This window comes from Equus quagga, chromosome 9, assembly GCF_021613505.1.
Source record: "Equus quagga isolate Etosha38 chromosome 9, UCLA_HA_Equagga_1.0, whole genome shotgun sequence".
Taxonomy (NCBI): Eukaryota; Metazoa; Chordata; class Mammalia; order Perissodactyla; family Equidae; genus Equus; species Equus quagga.
Genome location: NC_060275.1, coordinates 12,403,334 through 12,426,359, shown reverse-complemented (window position 1 = coordinate 12,426,359; position 23,026 = coordinate 12,403,334).

Genomic DNA, 23,026 nt, shown 5'->3' with positions numbered 1-23,026 from the left:
TATATATAGTATAACACTGTATATATAGTATAACACTGTATATATAGTATAACACTGTATATATAGTATAACACTGTCTATATAGTATAACACTGTATATATAGTATAACACTGTATAGTATAACACAAATATTCATGGGAGGACTGTATCTCTACTGCCTTAAACAGAGTGTCCAATATCTTTGACTTCAGTTAACCTATCCATGAGGTCTGCTAAAAGTGTTTTCATGTAGAATGCATTGAGATTCCAGATGAATGCGAAATATTTAACTTTTACATATATATTTCTTGTTACTATTTTGAAGCCTTTGTGGAAAGGTGTCCCAGTTGGCTATATAACATAGTCTTCTTTCCATGCTTTGAAAGTATAAAACAGAGCAGATTAAAGGAATTCAGCCTTAAAGAGAAGTATGATTGATGACTCTCTCCACTCCCCTTCCATCCGATCTTACCATGAACACTTTAAATATTAGAAGATGAAAGTGTGTGCCATATAAGCTAAGGATGTTTTAGATGGGGAAAACAGATTATCTTCAGTAACTCAAAAACACTGACATATATTTCTGTCTATTTTCCCAGATCACAAAACTCAGTGTTACTTTCCTGTAATGTTTGCTCCTTTGCAACAATTTTTTTTTTCAAAAACAAGATAAGTCAAGCAAACAACAGAACAAACAGAAAAAAAAGGAAATGCATCTCGGATAATATGGCAAATATTATTAGCATATATTATTAAGGAACACTACTACTTTGAGCCTAACTCAACGGTTCTTAAAACTGAGAAAGAGTAGGAAGCTCTCCCACTGCTAGAGAGCAAAAAGATAAAGTGAAGTGACAACTGATCAATTTGTGCCCTATAAATAAATGCATGAATGACACTGAATTGTTTAGTTCCTATTAATTCCCATCTGAGAGTTATTAAGTCATTAGCAATGAATGAAAGAGAGACATAAAGATGGAGAGAAGAAAGAAAATAAATTTTAGCACTTTCATATGCCAGATAGTTGGCTATTAGGTTTTATATTTAATTGGATTTAATTTTCTCAAATGCCCCTGGGGGGTATATGGGTATAATTGGGCCTATTTTTCTAATGCTTAAATATGATCCTAGCTAAGTTGAGTCTTGTTAGACCTTGTCAAGTCTTGACCTTGTTGATATAGCTTGTAACTGGCAAAACACTAATAGGTGAACCAAGAGGCACTATATCTAATAAATACTAAGCAGTGGGAAGAGAATGAGGTTATAGTCGGGGCCTGTGATGCTTGATTTATTAACCTCATTCAAAATATAATCGCTGAGTCAGTAAAGATGTTATGTAAGACCTAAAAACTCATTTCTGTTCAAAGTCTTTAAAACCCTAAGAGGGCAGGTTTTTGCCGTTGAGTAATAATTTGAACATTAGCCAAACCAGATACATTGACTTTTCAGTTACCAAGCATTTTTGTTTGTTTGTTTCCCTCATTCAGATTTAACCACAAATATCTGATACAAAGTTTGGGAAAGGGAAAAGCAGGTGATTGAAACAGCTTAGATTCTACCAGAAATGCTGATTGGTACATGAGGTCTAACAAGACGGGTGACAAAAGTGCTTGGGGACCAATAAACCCTGCATGGTTGCTTCCCTTAGGTGGCTGCAGAATTCTCTCACTATAAATTAAGGAAACAGTTGGAACTCACCTTTAAACGTCAGCTTTCCTGTCAGAGCGCTGACAAGGTGATCTGTGGCGCTGACTCACTTTCAGCAACTGTTCTAAGGTGCATTTTTAGTATCAGATGCTTAGTTTAAACAAAGTGTGTTCCACCTCTACTGAGTTGTAGCCTCTAGTCCATTTTTTCTCTTGAGTCTGCCATTAAAAGTTGAGCATTCATTTGGACAGGAAGGTTATGTTTTAGTGTAATATATGAATTGAGATTCCAGGCCAAAACAATTAAAGGACTAATAAAATAATAGTGTACATGTGGTGATTTGAGCCATAATCGTTCAAACGGAAGCGTCATTCCTCATAAGTGTTTCAGCTTTGCTTTCATTTTTTAGGGAATTGAAACTTGCTATTACTGTACACATTCATGTATGTTTTGTATTTATACATACCGTGAAATTTTCTCATTGATAAAAAAATATTGGATGTTTTTGGTAGATCAAACTCACTTGAGTCTGAACTTTTCATGTGTCTTTAGAATTTTAAAAAAAATTTAACATATTTAAAACTGGCTCTGCCCTGAAGAGGCTGTATAACTTTGAAACTCTCTTTCCTTATCTGTAAAATGACAATGACACCTGAACGAGATTGATATATTCACACATATCCTCCTCCACGTATCGACATATATTGAATCCACTAACGGCATTGTATGTATGGTGTAAACACCACCAGCTACATGAAACAATCCCTGAGAAGTCTATAGCACACTGTCTGGCACAGAGAAAGTACTCGATAAATGGTAGCAGTGATGATGGGGATCGGGATAATTTTTATGATATGTCAGCAGGCATTTAATTACCTACTCAAATAAATAAAGGATAAAACTTAAAATCATATAAATGTTTATATATTTGTTAGTCTGATTTTTACTTGAAATTTGGTTAAATTAGTGATTACGATTTTAAGTGAGTTGGACAACGGGTAGAAGTAACTTAGTCAGTGGTGAAATGTTTAATGAGTGAACTTAAGCACTAACCGTAAAACGCAGCTGAGTACCTGGAGGGAGGGATTGGCGAACAGTCAGCTCTGAGAGCCAAGTTGGAGAATCAGTCAGGTGAGAAGGCAAAATTACTTCCTTTTGATTAGAAACAGAGCCATGGGAATTTGTTCTGCTGATGAGCAGACACGTAACATAATGGAGATCTTTTTCTTTTCTGCTTCTGCCTGGAGATAGAGAGACAGAAAAAGGCATATAACAAAGTGTGAGAGGAAATAGAGCAGGGTCTTTCTAGATGATTAGGAAAACCAGGAAAGCAAAAAGGATAACCATCTCCCTAATAGACTTAGGAGACCGAATGGAGGAAAACCACCAGCAGAAAACTCACTCAAGAATGTTTTCACACCCAGTTGCTTTGGAATCCCCAGTTGTGGTTACATAAATGACCTGAAAGGTTGTTTTGGTCCGAAGTTATCGCCTAGATGCAGCTTGGTGTTGCGAGAAAAGAGATGGTTTTGGATCCAGGCTGACCTGGGTTTCTGCCACGGCTATGTTCTATGTTGATAACTGTGCAAATTATTTAACCTCTCTGAGGTCCACCTTCTTTGTTGGTAAAAGGTAGATAGTACTAACACGCCAAAAGTATTATGGTAAAAGCAAATAAAAACAATTTATGTAAATAGTTTGTTGAAGAAAATACTCAGAAAATGCTAATTATAGTCCAATATCTAAGACTATTCCTCCTTTATCTCTTCGGCCGATTCATTTTTCCCCTTCCTTCACACAGGATTCGTTCTTCCTGCTCTTTTTTTAAAAAGCAATGTTTGTCATTCCTAGTCAATATAAAATTGTCATGTGTTTTCAATAATTGAATACGTAATGATGCCTAACAGCAGAAATTGTGTCCTAAGCTCCCGATCTTCATTTAAACTGCTAACTAAATTGCCGTCTCCACTTACATGTCCTGCAGACACATTAGACACAACATGTCCCAAAGTAGAGCATCAGATCACCTCTTAACCTCTTCCTTCTCCTCCGGTAATAACTAGCTCAATTAATGGCTTTACAACACTATTTGTTTTCAAAGTTATAACCCAGAGGTTGACTCCCTTATGTATCACTTCCAGCTTGGTAAAAAAATCATCTTCTTCTTAGTGTTTGGAAGCTAGACCCATTGCCGAAGCCTTAATGAAAGTCCATATCATCACGTGGACCAGTCTCTTACAGAGTCTGTTTAAAGAGACTTAAAGAGTTTGCCTCTAAACTCTTCCCTCTCCAGTGAATCACCAAAATTTGTCCTGGGTTCTGCGGAAGTCAAATATTTTACAACCAGTCACAATTAACCTATATAAAAAAGAAAAGTCAGCAAGAGAGCCCAGATAAACTAGATCTAGGAAGAAAGGTATGTAATTATATTAGGCCACACTGCAACTAGTACTATGTGTTGATTTTAAGTTCTCATATCTCTTGTCAAGAAGTATAATTATCTATAATTTGCATACGATGGAATAAATAGGAAATATTAAAACTTTCACTGAAAGCTTAAATTTTTGCCCCTGTAGTCTCAGCCGATGACATTAACTTGTACTTTCCTGGAAAGATTGATATCAGTCAATATGAACTCGCTCATCTTCCCTAGTTTCTATAATAAACTACTCAGTATGGTTACCCAACATCTTTCTCTTTCTTTTTTAGGTGAATTAGCTTCTCCAATTATCACCAAAGCAAATGTGCAGCTTGAGTCATACTGGGGGGAAAAAACATGCTCACATGTATCAATAATCCACAATTTGCAAATTATAAGTTTAGATTCTGCTATTCAGGTCATTGCTCCATAAGTTATTTCCTTCCACTGTTAAACCTTCAACCTATTTTATACAGGCCTGTTTGTTATTTAAAGCATAAGTACATAATATGCTCTTCTCTAAGTGAAATAAACACAATAACAAATAAACAAAAACACAAAAAAAGTTCTATTGACCTACTACTCCAGCCCACATCCTCTCTCCTTCAATTTTGAATGTTGTGAAGGAGCAGCCCACCCACATGGCTTGCACTTCTTTAATACTCTCTCCTTTCACTCTGGCTTTCACTTCCACAATTTGTTAGAAAACAAATATTTATGTAACACTATATCTAATATCACTTCCTCAAATCCATTTATCTTATATCAATTCTCATCTTACTTAGCTTTTCTGTAACATTGAGCATTTTAGGACATTTCTTAAAAGTGTTGTAGAGAATCAAATTTCTGCCTTGGTTTTAAGTTACTCTTTAAGATAATATTTATTTTACTTATAAACTGACCTTTTCATGATGTAGAATGCAGATAGATAGATATGTTATTATAAGAGAATCTGCAGTATTCATACTTGATTATTAATTAAAAGTAGATCAGTGAGGTCACAGTCGGTGGATTGAGTAATATATGGCTAGTGAATATATTCATATTTCTATGATAAGCATAGTTTACAATCTGAACTAAGTCACTGATATTCTAACAAATGCGGTTTCCTTCAGTGACATTCATAGTCTAATGTTATAAGACAAATGTCCTCAGAATTATCAAAATGTTCATTAGAAAACTATGTGCCCTTTAAGTAAACAGACTTTATTGAAATTTGATTTATGATAATAAAGTATTAAATAAGCCATAAGGCAATTCCCCCAAACTTTCACTAACTGGAAGTGGGATATACTAAAATTATGGAGGTTCCCCAACAGGCAGACTCCCAAATGCCCATTTTAGATGCAGACATGGAGAAAATGGAGGAAGACTAACAAAGTAATTTATTCCAAGAAAGCACAGAGGACCATGAAAGACAATGAGAAGAGATATCATCTAGAGAACAGAATCGGAGGTTGCCATGTTGGATGACAAATCTGATAGGCCAGATTCCTTCTGCAGTACTTATCTAACTAGATGGCATTTGTGTTATAGACTAGTGTGGTTTCCTCTTCAATTTTTTTTCTAAAATGTAAGGTTAAATTATAGTTATTAAATTCCTTTACTACTTTTACACATTGAGTATGTATTTTATGTTTGCTGTATTGGACAAATCAATACACAATTTAATCTAAACCAATACGTATTTCCCTGGTGACTACGTTTGTCACAAGGGAGACACAGGACTAAGTTGACTTCATCAGACTGGAGAGAAGGGCTTTGTCACGGGTGAGAGAAAGGTGGAAAGAAAGAAAAAAATCCTTCTCTCTCTCCTGCAGGATGTGAACAGCAAAGTGTTTGGCCAGATTTTGCTAGCAGTCATCCTAAAATGACCAAGAGAAACCAGTCATAGTATAAGGCTGATGCTGTGGACACAAAAGAAGAAAGCTGGAACAAGCTTGAGCTCTAGATGACATTATTGAAATGCTCCTGCATGCTGTTATGTGAGATGCTGGACTTATTCATTTTGAAGACTGAGTCATGGTTTCTGCTGCTTATAACAGAAGATATCTTAATTCAGACGTTATTTTAAATCAACCCCTTATGTTCCCTCTTCTGGCAATCGCCTTGTTAAAGCTACTTCATTTCTTTTAACTGCATCTTTTTCCCCAGTATTCTGAACTAGAAATCTTGGACTAAATCATGGCTTGTTCCCTTCCTGCATCCTGGATATCCTACTGCATAAGACAATCCAATATTTTTTCCCTTGGCATATCCCTAAAATGACTCTCTCTAAAGCTATTGACTCTCTCTTAGTATTTGATGTTTTGCTCATGGTGAGATTACAGAAAACCTTCTAGATAATGCAGCTTGCTTTAGGTCTGTCCACCTTTGCTGGAGTGATATAATGCTGCCTGCATAATGCCACCAGACTGATTTTTTTTTAACATCTCTAATATTTACAGTTTCTATTTATTTCTGGCCACTCAACTAGGGAGTGTTAGTGGAAATAGACTTAATGAGATAATGTAGGGAGTCAGCTGACAGCACTCTGGTTCCATCTAACAAAACATTTTCTCCTGCTGCGATTCTTCCTGGACACTTCTCTCTATTTGTGGCGAATAATAAAGATATTCCAGTTTCTCTTTGGTGACTGTTTGCCTTCCTTGCCATGTTGTGGATTTCTTAAAGATTCGAAGCAGGTCCTACCTTTTTTTTGCATTACTTATAACACTAGTGTCCACATTACATATCAGCTGAACAATCTAAATAGTGACTAACAATGAAGACTAGGAACAAGGCATAGGTATTAATTTCTATTGCTGAGTAACAAATTGCCACAAATTCAATAGCTTAAAACACTATTTATAATCTCGTATTTCTTGCTTTTTAGAAGTCCAGCACGGTGTGTCTGAATTGTCTAAGGGTCTCACTGGGCTAAAATCAAGGCATTAACCAAAGCCGCTGTTCTCATCTGGGGCTCGGCATCATCCTCTGAGCACAGCGGTGTTTGGTAGAATTTATTTCCCTCTCACACTTTCTGCCTGGTCGCCTCATCTTCAACCACATCAAACCCTTCTCTTGCTGAAATCTCTCCAACTTTCTCTTCTGCTTTTAAGGGCTTATGTGATTCCCTTAGGCTCCCCAGTATAATCTCCTTATCTTAAACTCAACTGATTAATAACTAATTCTATTGGTACAATCTCTTTTGTCAAGTAACATAACATATTCACAGACACAACACCAGGGGACAAAGTTCAAGATTCTGCCAAGCTCCACATACATAAGGCATATGTTAGCCAAGCACAGCAGAATAGAAAACATATTTCACTATGATTGCAAGTGTGCAAAACAAATACTAGTGGGAAGAATCATGAAAAATTATTCCAAAATATTAAGATTTATATGAATTAACTTTTTTTCTATTTGTAAAATATTCTTTGATCTTACGTAATTCATAAGACAAAATGGAGAAAAGTATGAACACCAACATAAAATTTATGGGTTAAAAAGGCAAATAAATTTTTATTAGTAGCAAAATTTAAATTTCTAACTTTGTTATCAAAGGTTGACATTTCTTTGATTTAGAAAAGCTTTCTGGGTTATTTTTCATTTTATTGGGTAATGATAGATAATCTATCTGTTGGGATCACCCAATAAATCAAATATATAATTTGTGTAGCTGAGGCAGAAAATAAAATAACATTATGGCAATGCTAATGGAAGAAATGCAGTCATATATTAGCTCAGCATTTGTACCCTGGGAAGAGAATGAGAGAGGCAGTGATACGTTCAAACATGTCTGTGGGTAGGAAGAGTTGACTTTCATTCTAAGCTTAGGAGGCAAATTTTACAACTGAGCAAGCACTCATATCAGGTAAAAGATATGTCTAACAACTATTGTGTGGAAATATTGATTTGTTTTTATCAGCTTTTAGTTCTAAACTCTTTAAAATTTTAATCTTGTTAGCTGTTATTGACTAATGGACGATATTATGCAAATCCAGAGATTAATCTGAGAATCTTCAAAATGAAACGTATCTTTACAGATGGTGTGAAATAGCTGAGTAAAGCAAGTAAAATACCAAATTGTTTTCAACATAGTATAGATTAACAGCTGTCCAAATGGAAGTACACTTGAAGGACTGCTTTCATTTTCAGCAGTAAATCATGAATTATTTTGAGATTTATTAATTTAAGTTGGATCACACTCAGTAAAAATGTAGCTGTTTTCTCATGGTAAATAAACTCTGAAAATACACATGAATAAGCAGGCAGCCCTTGGGATGTGTGCGACAGCATGTCTGGGAACAGACTTGTAAATAACTTATTTTTTAAATAAATTTAAATATTTTCAACATTTTTTCTCCTTTCTTCCCCAGCTCTCAGGATCCAAATACACTTGGTGGTTTTGTGTAAAAATAATGCACACTCCTTCCCTGTGGCTGAGGATGAGAAGACGGCATTGGGTCGTGATAGACGGGATTTATTCCCCAAGCTGTTTGGAACCGCGAGCCGATTGAAGGAGGTGACAGGGGTGGATATTTTGTGATATAACTGGAGATAATCAAGAGATCCTTTACGCATTATTTACACATTGCTTCTATCAATTCAATGGCCCTCAAAAGAGCCTGTCCATTTCATTGCAATCTAATTCTCTGACTCTGCAAGTAAGGTTAAAACAAATGTATTTCTATAAAATATAAAAGAAATGGTGTGAAATTCACATTTTCATTTTTAATGTGTCATGATTTAAAATATTATAGGATGCTACTTTTTATTTTTAATTGTAAAAACAGTATTCTTAGGTGAATTACTTTCTGTTCTGCATAAAATAATTGCTTATTTTTATTTATAAACTGCTGTTTAACATTGTATTATTTTATGATAAAAATAGATAAAATAGAAAGGTAAAAATCATAAAAAAGAAACAAAATTTATATCACTCAGGCAGTATTCTTTTTTAAATTTTTTTAACTGTAAAATTGATCCTTACTCAGTTTCTGTCTATCTATTAAAGCTTTTCTTATTTTAAAACTCCAGTTGGAAGGTTGGCAATATGAAAAGCCAGTGCTCAGGCTGAGAAGGTGCTGTTGACAGCTCCTTTGAAAAAACTGTGAGAAAAAAGGGGAAAGCATATGTAGAGTCAAAAATTGCTACTTTCTTAGGCAGAAAAGTGATTAAATATTGGAATGATCACTTAATTAAGAAAAATATTAAAATCAGGTCAGGAGATAAAACAGAAAATAATACTGCAGGCGTGTAGATGGGTGCAGGAAACACTTTTACCAAATAACGCTTTGTCTACACTCGTTATCGCTATGACTTCTTCAATTCTTGATCACTCTCTCCTGTGATTCCTATGCAGTTTATAAGAGAAGACTATATTATTCACTTTTATCAACTTTTTACTTTTCCCTTTCATCTTTATATTTGTGTATTAACATATATTAAAACCTTCCATATTCTAGGTACTGGGGACAGGGATATCTAAAATCTAGTGGCCAAGTTGGAGCGTGGAGTCAAACAGATAAATAATGACATAACGTATGAAGAGGTAGAAAGTGTAAAGAGTGAAGGAAATATCCTAGGAAGTTTATAGGAAACATCTAATTGCTTGGAGTGGTCCGAGGTCATCAGTGATAAATGTGTTAACTGACACGATGAAGTACATGGATGGCTGAGGAAAATATCAGAAATTAAGCGCGTGTGTCACATGGAAAAGCATGATTGGAAATGTCTACAGAAGGTTCTGAGAACCGTCCATCGGGTAGAAGGAACACATGAACTGTCATTAATATTTTTCCTCACAAATAGACATAAGATGCTCTGTCTCAACCCAGACCTTTGTTTAGGGTAGTTTAAATGGTGAAGTAAAACCAATAAACAAAAACAGTGTGTCACTTGCCCAGTTTCCTTGCCCAAATATGCAAACATAGTTGTACACTGATGGAAGTCTTGAATCCCATTACCTTCCCAAATTAGATTGTTAGATTAAGAGGAGGTCGTATATTTAAATGTCCTCGATTTGAGGAAAAATAGTAATATTCACAAGCTTCAATATACTTAAGGTTTCAGTTAACACTTTAAAATATAAAATCTAAAAATAGAGTTTTAAATCCTAGAGTAATTGAAGACAAGGTTTCTTTGGGCTCTTTATAAAACCCTGGAAATCACAAGTTTGTAGGAGCACGGCTAAGAAGCAGGCAAGGGGACTTCAGAATCGTGAAGGTGGCTTAGATCCATAAGAGAAGGGCCAGGAAGCTCCAACAAGTCAAGGCTGTGATGGTGGAAGTGTACCATTAAACAGCAAAGAGCAAGAAGTTCTGGCAAAATGCATGTCAAGGGTCTTACAACTGTATATCTGCCCTGTGGCAAGACAATTAATGGGGGAAGCAGGAAAGTCGGCAAGTAATGCATTATAATTATCAATCAATAAGTGCAATGAATACATTGATCAAAGTCTAAATATCTCCGAGTTAAGTCAGGGGCATAATGGAGCCATAATTATTAGTATCGGTGAAATTCCAGAACCATTTCTTCAAGGTCAGTCATAATATTGAAATGTGAAAATGTTGGGAAAATAGCCCAATTAGAGACATTTATTAGTGTAAGTTATCACAAACTTTATGGGAAAGTTTATCTCTATCCCTTCCTTTAGAGGAAGCTAAAGACAGCTGAGTAAATAAAAGATAAAGAGAATTTTTCATGCTTCGTACTTACTGGGGTTCTGGTTAGCCTATGTTTTAAAGTGAGATTAAAATATAACTAAAGGGGGAAAACACCCATAATGGAATACTCTTGTTTATTAGGGTGAATTGTATATCATACATGTGTATGCGTGCATCTCTGCGTGCACTGGTGTGTGTCTTGAGGAAAATATATGTAGACAGAGAGGAATATGTGTATATTTACATGATAAGTCATTTATCCCTCAAATGGGACCAAGAGCAACAGATAATTTACTTGCTATAATTGAAGAGAACATGAAAGTACACAAATATTACTTTAAATTTTACTTATTTTCAGGAGCTTAAAAAGGAAAAATTATGATGCATTTTAAAATTTATGTTATTCCTTGTTTTCAAAATCACCCCTATGTACATCTTTTTGGTGTGTCAGTATTATTGATTAGATTAGATTTGGTTTCCTTCAGGATGCCTCAAACCAATTTAGTTGGCTAGCCTTAAGTGTTCTAGCTGACAGATTACTCTTCTTCATGTCAGTTAAAGGGAATTGCAATGATTTTTTTTGAACTCCGTAAAAAGTGTCATTAAGGATTTCCTCCATGCTAGGCATGACTATTGCCTTCAACCCTGCTTTGACATTTCATTCATTCAACAGTGTCCTTGTTGCCATTCCCTCATCTAAACTCAATAATTATGGTGCCACACTATTTAGCCTTAGAGATAAATTTCCAGAACAATGCCAGATAGTTCAAAACTCAGTAAGCCATCTATTCATTTACTTCAAAATGATAGAACCATTTATATTATAGAAGAATTCTAGGGTATATGAGGCAGTATGAACTCAAAAATATTTTTACCACAAATTTAAAATATCTTCTCTATTTTCAAAAACTTCTAAGCTGTTCTCAGTGATGGATCTCTCAAAATTTTCTTGTAATATTTATTAAAAATATTCATTTAAAATGGGCTACATGAATGAGAGTTTTAATTCTGCATTAATATTGAAAAAATGAAGAATAGTCAGAAGTATTAAATATGCATTAACATATATGTCTTAAACATTGCTCTTCCATTCTCCAAATACTTTATTTTTTTTAAAGTTCGCGACCTTAGATTATACCATTTGCTACTTTCATTCACTACTTTTAGCTACCAAATCAACTAGTTATTTCCCCTCCTGTATTGAATGACTAGATTGCCCTTCACCAGTTCTTGGACCACTCCTGAAAACTTCAGCATCACGAGTACGGTCCATTCAACATGTCATGTAGTTCTTTTCCTCCTCACCTCTAACTTTACTTTCTTTACCTCCTTCAGCTACCTACTCCCGTGAGATTGACCTAGCTCTTTTCATTACCAATAGCTTCATTCCCAAACTGAACATATCACCCTGTTTTCCTAGCTTATGAACTCAATTACTCTCACCTCAACACTCCAGCGCCTCAGAAAAACTTTCCAATCCATTGATCTTACCATTTTTCCAGAGGAGTTTCAACTGAATGCTGCATCAAGGTAAAAAAGAAAATATATACAAAAAGAGGGAGAATATAAAAACAAAATCATAAGACATGTTCTCATATACAATTTAGAAGATTTTAAAAGCTAGTGAATGACAGGTCATTTACTAAGATTACTGATACGTGAAGGACTAGAGAGGAACATATTTGGGGAGAAGGGACAAAAGAGTTGTGTTTTGGCATGCTAGTTCGTAGGGGCTTATTAAATATCTAAATGAAGATATCAAATAACCATTGCACTATGTTGCAAATCCATGTGTGTGTGTGTGTGTGATCTTAACATTATCTTTAGATTTCACTCCAACTTCCATTCCATTTCTTTGTTCATCTTCAGAGGAAAGTTCCTCACAAGCCTGTATTTGCTGACTCTACTTCCTTCAGTCTCTTCAGTCCACTCCAGGCTGGAGTAGTCTCCATGAGTCCACTGTAACAAGTCTTGTCTAGCCCTGCCTGTTCTCACATCCTACCTCCACTTCCCTGTCTAGGGAAGCCAAACCCACAGCACTGCTCCCTGATGACTCTCCATCTGCCTGGACACACTTTCTTCTCTTGGTTTCCATGTGATGCACTCTCATGATTCTCCTCCTACCTCAGTCACTGTCCCATCTAGGTCTTTTGTGCTATTTGCTTTACTCTTTGAGTCCTATGCTGGAAGAGTCCAGGGCTCATGTTTGGGCCTCACACACTCTCTATCTACACATTCTCTATAGGAGAAATCTCCCTTGGAGATCTTGTTTAATCCTAAGCCCTTATACACAATTTAAGGTCATTCACTATCAAATCAATAGCTTGATCACTGAAAATGTCCCGGAATCCAGATGCACATAGTGCAATAGTTATTTGATAGCTTTATTGGATGTTTTATTAGCAGCAACAACCTAGCGTGCCAAAACATGACTCTTTCATATTTTTCTCCAAATCTTTTTCTCTGGATTCTTTTACACATTAGTAATCTTAGTAAATGTACTATCATTCACTACTTGTCTTTTATTAAAATTTATTAAAGTTTTTATATAAAATATTTTATAAATACATAAAATATTAAAACATATAAGGAAATATTAAAATTTATAAAACCTAATTTTATTAAAGTTTATAAAAATACCATTACCAACAATGATGATAAAACCTAGGCATAATCCTTAATACATACCTCTTTTCCTTATATTCAACACAAGGTCTGCCAACTTCATCTCGAAGATATACATAAACTTTTCCCAGTTTTCTCTGTCACTACTATCACTACCCTAGTCCTGTCATTCAGCTTTCACTGTTCCCATACAACAACCAGCAGGACCTTCCAGTGTGTATCAGATCACAAAACTCTACTGAGTAAAACTCTCCAGTGATCTCTGCAGCATTCTGAATTGAATCCAGTATCTTTACCATGACTTGCAAGCCTTTCATGACTTGATTTTTTTTTATTACAACTGCTTTTATCCCCATCCCCCAAATACAATCCAGCCACTTTGGTTTTCTTTCTGTTCCTTGTTCCAGCAAAGTTTAAACAGTCTGCCCCTAAAGAGGCCCATGGCCAGATATTTCTCGGTACTCCAATTTTAGGTCAAATGCCAGTGAAATCAGATAAATGTTTAGAAAGTGAGTGGAGGGCTACATAAGCTAAGGCAATCAGGACCACCTCTGTACCACTTCTTAATTTCATTTCTTTCATAGAACTTGTCACTGCCTAGTATCATCTTACTTATTAATTTACTTATTTCCTGTATCTTTCTTTCCAACTGGAATTTATGCTCCAGGAGAAGAAGGCCATTGTCAATGCTGCTGATTGTTGACGCCTCATCACCTGGAACACCTAGTACATGGGAGAAGCTCAGTAAGCATTTAATGAATAAACCAAATAAATGAACATCATTGTGAATGTTTTCTCATTCTAGAATCAAATGAAAGTTTTGTTCTAGAGTTTCAAGCCCTTTAACACCAATTTATTTTTGTACTTTTTTTTAATTTGGTAAGTCCAATTAGGCAGAAATGAATAGATCCAATGATCCGTACCATTATCTAATAAGTCTACAAGAAAATGAGGAAATAACAGATTTTGTTTGCTAAGTCCAACAAGCTAACTCTTCTCATTCAACTTCCAAATATGGCTCATGTTTCCTGAATTTCTTAACAGTTGTATATCTTTGTCCTTTCCAGAGATACCTAAGTCTCATCTCCTGTTGATAACAGTGGCTCTCCATAACTGCTAGCATCAATGGCAGCTCTTATTCTAACTTCTGGCTCTCTTTCCCCTCCCTGGGACTTCCTCTCATCTCATTCAGTCTATGGCTGTTTTATCTTCTTTCTGCTTTAATTAGTGCTCGCTTTCTCTTCCTTGGCACCACTGCCATTTTGTTGTGTCATTTCCTGTCATGGGAGCCTTTCCTTTTTTTTGTAGGATGTTTAGCAGCATCCCTGGCTTCTGCCAGCTTGATGCCAGTAGCACCCTTCCAAGCTGTGACGACCAGAAAATGTTTCCAGATGTTGCTATGTTTCCCTAGGGGGCAACATCACCACACACACACACAGACACCGTCATGTTGAGAACCACCCCTCTAGTGGACAACTCAACTCACAGGGGGAGAATTTCTAGAAAATATCTCTTCCCTTGACTTCCATGGACTGATACTCTCTCATCCTGTACCTACCGGTCTGTCTGTTCCTCCTATTTTCCAGGGGAAATGATGTTCTGGAGTTCCTCAAGGTTCAACCCTGTGTTTTTCTCTTTTCATTCTGTATGCAACCTGGGAAATCTGGGCACCCGTGGCTTCAACATTAACTTACAAGCTGTTTTCTGAGGAGAGGTAACAAAACCCACAATATAGGTCATCTGGCTTTGTTACACATTCTTGTAAGCCTGTTGCTTTCCTTCAGAGCACTTATCTCACACTGTAAATCTTAAGTAATGCATTCATAATTATGATACTCTTTTTATTAATGTCTGTATCCCACACAAGACTATAAGCTCCCTGTGAGCTGGAACAAGGATGTATTTGGTATGCCACAGATTCCAGTAGAGCTTAAAGACACTAAATTGATAGGAATAACTTGGATTTCCCTAGACTAGACATAAAACATACTCTGAATAGCCGTCTTAATAAGATTATTTCTGACAATACAATTAGTTAGTTTCAGTACAGCCAGTAATTTCCAATTCCGTAGATTCAGTCCTCTCCAATTTGGAAGATTTATCTTGACTGAAAGCATTCAATACTATCGATAACTTCCTTCAAGAAAACGTGGCTACTGTCTCTGTTAAGTTTAACCAGGACAAGTGACCTATTGCTCATTTGTTTCATTTTTGTTCCGTAGGATATAGCCCTATTTCTATACTCTCTTTTTTAGGTGTATTATTTTTTATATTAGATTCTCTTCTTGTCTCTATTCTCAGAAACTGGCTTGATTTTGGTTAGTTTCCCTTTTTTGGGCCTGAAGACTTTGTTTATAATCTGCTGCCCATCGACCAATATTCTAGTGTGCTATGGTGGCCTACAGTATGACTATGGATCATACCCCAACAAGATGCTTACTGTTGGAAAACATTTCTCTTACTGTGGTTCAGACTGTATGACTTGAGCTTTTTGCCATATCTTAACATAAGCTGAAGTCAGACCATCACAGCCCCCAAAGTCCCCAAAGTAGGCAAGTCTGGAGGATAGTCCCAAACCTTCCCTAATGCCTTGTTTTACTACAAAGAACCAGATATGCCTCAAATATAATTGCAAAATATGACAATTATTTTCACATATAATATGTTGTTAGATATTTACCATTACCAACAAAGAAAGAGAGTAATGGAAATGAAGCTTAACTAAGCATCAAATTATTTTATCCATTTAAAAAATGTTAATTGAGTGTTGATCATTTGCCAGGGACTCTTCTAGTCTTTGGGATACATCAATGAACAAAATACACAAAAAAATAAAATTAAAAAATTCTTGCCCTCAAGGATTGCCTCCACCAATAACTCACAGTGAGGTTATAGTTGAGTGATGTTTTTTCTTTCTGATCTTTAGTTTTCTCACTTATAAAGTAGATATTAATAATATCTAATTTTCATTTTTATTAGGAAGATTACATACATATATATATAAAATTATATCACAACAGGTGTAGTGCTTAGAATAAAAGAAGATTGGTAAATAGTAGTTTTTTCACTTATCTATTTATTTTCTTATTTTTGGATGATTCCTAAGTTCAATTCCAAATCTAACACATGAGAATCTGAGTGATGCATTCAATGTGGGGAAATACTATGGCCCCAACCCTCTTATGTTCTATGACCATAAATAAATTCAGGCTGAAAATATTAAGGCCTCCTCGGAAAATTGGACATAATAATGATTTTATTCAAATCTTATGGAAACTGACCAAAGTAATAATCACTTACAACTAAAGATTTTTAAAGTCTTATGAGGTTTTATTGCTTTTTTACAACAGAAATAATTAAAGTTCATTTGTAGGGATGGCTGCACATCTGGTACAGAGGAGTAAACTCCTAAAAAGTATCTCATAACTAGGTACAGGCGCCTCCCTCTTGAGCGGGTGCTCACCGTCAGGGCCTTGTAGTACAGGGGCTGCACTTAAGAGCACCAAGTGTGTCATTAAATTTTACAGCCTCAGGTGCCTTGCCCACCCCACCCACTCTAATCTTTCTCCTTACCTCAGTGGTTATAGTCTACGCAGTGAAGCAAGAGGAAAGAAAGTCACAAGGATAGGAGAGATGAGTAAAACTTTTATTTGTAGATGATTAATTGTATATGGACATTCTTAAGAAATGATTGGGAATAATAAATGAATGAGGTAAGGTTGGAGATTGCAAGAGCAACAAAATAAGAGATTGTCGTGCTTCTACCTAATAGCAGTAAGAAAATGGAAAGTGTCATAAATGTATCATTTACATCGGTCTGAAAATATAAAATATGTAACAAAGTATGTAGTAGATACACTGAAGAGTAGGAAACATTGTTGAGAGAAGTTAAAGAAGACAAATAAATGGACAATATGTCACCCTCATGTTTGGAAGACTTAATGTTGTTAGGTTAGTGATAGTTCCCAAATTAATCTGTAGTTTCAATGAAATGCCAACTAAAATCTCAGCAAGCATCTTTTTGAAGAAATTGATAATCATATTCGAAAATTAGTAGGGAAATAAAAAGAGCCTAGGTAGCCAAAAATATCTTTAAAGAGAGGAGCAAATTTATAGAACTATGCTATCTGATTTGAAGACTTTCTCAAAATCTACAGAAATTGAGAGACTGTGGCATTTGTGTAAGAATAGATAGATAAATCCTTGTGATTTATACCTTAATAAAAAATAGAAAAGCAATTAAAAAATAGAAAAAACAGCTGTAAGGGCAAATACAAATTAAAAATAAGAGGCTTAATTTCCTGTTGAAAATAAGGGAAGGGATTTCTCCCCACTCTCTTTTCTTAAGGCGTTACTTTAGAAAACTTGCAATTATAACTTCTTTCCAGTCTCTTTGAAATGTATGTAAATTCTTTCAAACGCTAAATAAGCGTCTTACCAGCTTGGCAACCTAGGATGATCTTTCTCAAAGACCTAGGAACCATCTCTTTGAAATGTCATCATCAAAGAAGATAACACCCCTGTTTCTGTAGGACAGTAGGAATCTAATTTGGGCTGAGTTCTTGCTCTAAAACTGCATCCTGTCATGGAGATAGGAGAAATGAAAGAAACAGGTCAGTTACACTTATATGTACTTTCATTAGGTTAAGAATTATGGCTCACACATGAGTATAAACTGCAGCGTACTGAGTTCTCCTAAGTGTCCCATTGAAGAGGTTAAACTTCTTTTCAAATCCCACCTGTCTTAACTTCCATCTTGTCTGAAGTAAATTAATTATAAAGGCGAGTATGTGAGGGTGTTTCAAGTGAAACCGTAAAACCAAGTTCTTGTTTGCTGTGTATGAATATTCAATATCCCTGGACACTCTTTTACAAACATAGTGTTAATCCTGGTGTGACCTTGACCAAACTTCTTTTTTCTCTTCCGTCTGTGGATTGTAGCAGGCTCCAGGAGGAGGTCACTGAATTTTGTATAATGCTACCGTCAGTTTCACACTAGTTAATAATAAGCCTTAAGAAAGATCTAAATATCAGTTGCAATTAGAAAAATGCACACATTATACTGGTTTCTTTTAAAGCATTTAATAAGTGCTACAAAGTTTTATATATATGGAGTATGCATATATATTATATTTATGTATTACCTACACTGTATGTAATACTTACATCAAGAGAGAGAGATTATCATTTGAGATAACTAGAAAATTAAGTAATGCATCAAATACCTGCTTAACTATGGCAGATTTATATGTCCCCATAAATGGAAATTGTTATAGCTTTGTATTCAAGAAAATTAATAATTAGTTATGCAGATTTGATTTATTCCAATATACAATCTTAATACATATGACTTAATAAGAATAATTTTCGTATGTATTGAAGAAAGATTAAACTCTACTCCACAGAGTAATTGAATATCTTTTTTGGGGAGTAGGAAGCTAGAACATCTTGAATATTAAATGATCTATGATTTTCGGCACTGGCCAAGTTTAATTGTCCCAAAATGAGAAAAATAGAAGTAGAGACTATCTGCTTAAAACAGAAAAATTTAATCTCAAAAAGTATGCCTGTGATCCTGAAAGATGATACTCTACCTAGTTACACGTTGTTTAATGGCCAGTAAATCAATAGTTTTCAGGAGTTTATCAATTTATTTGTTAAATTATGCTAAATTTTTGCTTAATTTAGTAGACATGGTACTGTGAATAATTACAAACTGTGCCCACAAAAGAGAGAAAATATAACTTTGAAAATAATAACATCACTGAATAATGAATGATTCTTAGCTAATTCTTATTTGAAGCTAGCACTAGAAATGGGAAGTTTTCAAACGCCTGATTAAGAATAATAAGATTTTATTCACATTTTATTATTTTCATTTTATTAGTGTTCATCCTACAATGTTTATTACATGCTTTTTTTGGATTAAAAAGTTATTAATTTGGGTATAAAATGTAAGCATCCTCACGTTGGCTTTACTTCTAGAATAGGTGATAAATCATCTGTTCAGGAGAATTTACTTTATCTTTTTTGAAATATCATTATTCATTACCCTTAATTTCCTTACAATTTTCTTGTTCTCACTACAGTTCTAAAAAGATGTTCAAAAGAAGCCTATGGATGAGTTGGGGATGCCTATGGGCAACTTCACAAGGACCTTTGCAAATGGTGAAATAGTGCAGACTCAAACTTGATTTGATATAATCTTTATAATCTAGACTGAAGATCAAATTGAATCTATTTTGTGTTAAACACATCATATAATCAGTCACATTTGGTGAAAGGCAACAAACCCTTGGTGCAACTTTCCATGATATGCTGAAGTGTCATATAATCTCATAGTTTGGGATCAGGTAGAAAAAAAGAAAACTGGGCCCTGCCTATGTGTTTCCATCGCCCGGTGAACCCAGCTAGCTCAGCGGTTTGCAGGATTAAATGTAAGTTGCAGGCCCATTTTATAAAGAGGCTTTATTTGTGCTTCTCTAACTTACCTGTTTTATACCAAATCTTGATCTGTGTTATTATAAATTTGGGTGACTGGGAAAGAAGGGTGACTGGGTAAGAAAGAATGAATACATACAGTCACTGCTTGGTGATTCCATCAAGAATCGAAAGTCTGGGTGCTAAAACATAAAGCTTATAACCTTTGACCTGTTTCTTCTGCCTGGAATATTCCCCCCAGAGAGATCCATGGAGCCTGTTTCAGCCATCAGATTGTGTTTCCTAAACTTCCACCATCCCTGTAAGGCTTTTTCTGTTTTTATTTAAATTTAGACCACCTCACGCGCCTCCTCATACTCTATCCTTGCCTGCTTTTCCCTCCAAATCATTTATTGCCATTTGATATACTAAACATTTTAAGTATTTACATGTTTATATTTTGTCTCTCTCCATTCGAATATATGCTCCATGAAGGCAGCGATATTTTTATATTATTGACCAATACATCTCCCTGCCTGCTTGATCTATCAGTGACTAAAAGAGGAGTTCTGAAGTCTTCAATTATAATAGTGATTTGTCTGTTTCTTCTTGCAGGATCTATTAATTTTTGCCTCATCTATTTTGACTCACTGTTGTTAGGGGCATAAATGTTACAGATTATTACTTCTTAGAGAATCAACTTCTTTATTATTATGTAATGTGCCTATTTATCCCTGATAATTTTCCATTTTCTGAAGTCTTCTTTGTCTGAAATTACTACAACTGCTTAAAATGATTCTTGATATAGTTGAATTAGTATCTACCCTGTTTGTAAACATCTTCTATGCATTTCACACATTCTTTGTTTCATTTTTCTCTTCTTTTCTGGTGGTCTCTTGTTTTAGTTGAGGATTTCATATGATTCCGTTTTATCTCCTCTTTTAGCACATTGATTATAGTGTGAAAAAATTTTACTAGAGCCCCTAGAGTTTATGATATATATTTTTAACTAATTTGACTCCACCTTTTCTGTTTCAAGTGTAGTGCAAGTAACTTATAACTGAGTAGCCTCAATTCCTCTGTCTCATACCTTATGGCATTGCTGCCATTCATTTCACTTATCCATACACTTTATTCATCCAATGCTATAATACATCAGTAATATCATTACTTTAAACCAATAGGTATCTCTTAGATCAATTAAGAATAGGAAAAATAAAAGATTTTATTTTAGTTTGATTTATTCCTTCTTCACTTCTCTTTACTTATTTGATCTTGACTTCTTAGCTATGTCATTATTTTTCTCCCCGCAGAACTTTTATTTTTACCATATCTTGAAAGGCAGTCTGCTGGCTCTCAGTTTTTGTTTGTCTGAAAAACTTTTTATTTCTCCTTCACTTTTGAAAGATAATTTTTCTGGATATAGAATACTAGTTGGTAGTTTTTTCATTCAACACTTTAAATATTTACTCTGCTCTTTTCTCACCTGTATAGTTTGTGAAGAGAAATCTATTGTAATTCTCATCCTTGTTCTTCCACTGGTAAGATGCTTTTTCCCTCTGGCTTTGTTCAAGATTTTTTCTTGGACTTTGGTTTTCTGCAGTCTGAATATGATATGATTATGTGTAGATTATTTTGGTTTTTAGTGTGCATGGTGTGTTTTCTCTGTGACCTCAGGTCTCTGGTTCAAGAAGAGTTGTTGATTTTCACTTTTTTCCTGTTGTAAAGAGGGGAGTGACAACTTTCAAGCTCTTTTCATTTCAGAGCTGAAGCCTATTTTCTTTTAATGGTCATGAAGATGGTGAATAGTGCTGTGTTCATGTTTCGCATATCACAGAAACAGAACTCTTGCTCTCACTCACAGGCCATGAGGGAAGGCTCACAGTGTAATGGGCAACACTTTAAAGTGAATGATTTCTTTTATTACAGAATACTAAATTGTTCATTTAAATAGTCTTTCATAGAGTATCCAGAATAATTTTTATAGAAAAAATTTTTTTAAATATGCCAAAATGACAACAATAATTTTGTAAATAGATGCCCCTGGGATTCTATAAAAATAGTTCAAACCCAGAAACGTATGCCTAAACCCTGGGGACAAATTCTACTTAGTATTTACTATTCATGTGGCATGGTTTATGGTGTGGAACACACATACACACATTTTCTTCTGTTCTCAAAGCAATTTGGTGTTATAAAACTAATTCATTAAAATTCTGCCATGTATCAGGCGCTACGCTAAATACTGAGAGAAACATATCCGCTGCCTTAAAAATGCTTGTAATTTAGTAGGAAGGATTAAAATAAATGAATAAATAAATAATTTTAAAACAAACAAACAAAAACCCTCTGTGGTCCCCCTGCCTCCATGTAGCACAAGCTTTATAAATATTTGTTCTAGTGGTGTTTGATAATACTGATGACACTAATTCTAATAATTTGAATATAAAACCAGCCTCCTCCATGTTATTTAGAAAGATTATCTCACTACCGACATTATGAATGTGCCAAGAATTTGCAAGCCATAAGAATTTGCCAGGAAACTTGCAAGCTACGTGCATCCCTGTGGGTTGATGGTCATGACCCATTGTGTGCCATGGAGTGTGGCAATGCACCAAAGCACCATGTCTTATACTGATGTGTTAGGCCCTGGGCTCATACAGACTGTGCAATCACATTTTGAAATGTGATTCAACAACCATTTATTGGGAACCAATTGTTTTACTCTGAAAAGTTTGTCTGTCTTTTTATTTGATAATTTAGGTATTTAGTTTGAAATATTTACAAACATTTATAGATGGGCAAATAGGATCTGCTATTGAGTTTTTGGTTTCATTAGATTACTCCCCACTCTCTTAAGAGATACACTAACACAGACATGGATAGGCACATATTTTTACCCTATAATATTATAATATAATATAATATGTGTGTCTGCATATTCTTATGCACTGTTTCACCTATCATAAAGTAAATCTTTATTAGGGTATTTATTTTTTAAAATGGTACGTTACCAAAATTGGAAAATGAAAACTGAATAAGAAATTGATGCGGCAATTTTTCCAAAATTATGTTGACACAAGCATCTCAAAATGTTAGAAATAAAGTTTTACTGAAATGGTAGTTTTATCTAATTAAGATGATCACATTTTACTTAATTAAAAATATCCCTGTGATAATTTTGTGTTTCTGTTCTTTACTGAATTATACAAAGCATTGATTTTCCTTTTGTTCACCAACATATTCAGTGCTGGAAGAAATTTCAAAGCAAACAATTTTCCA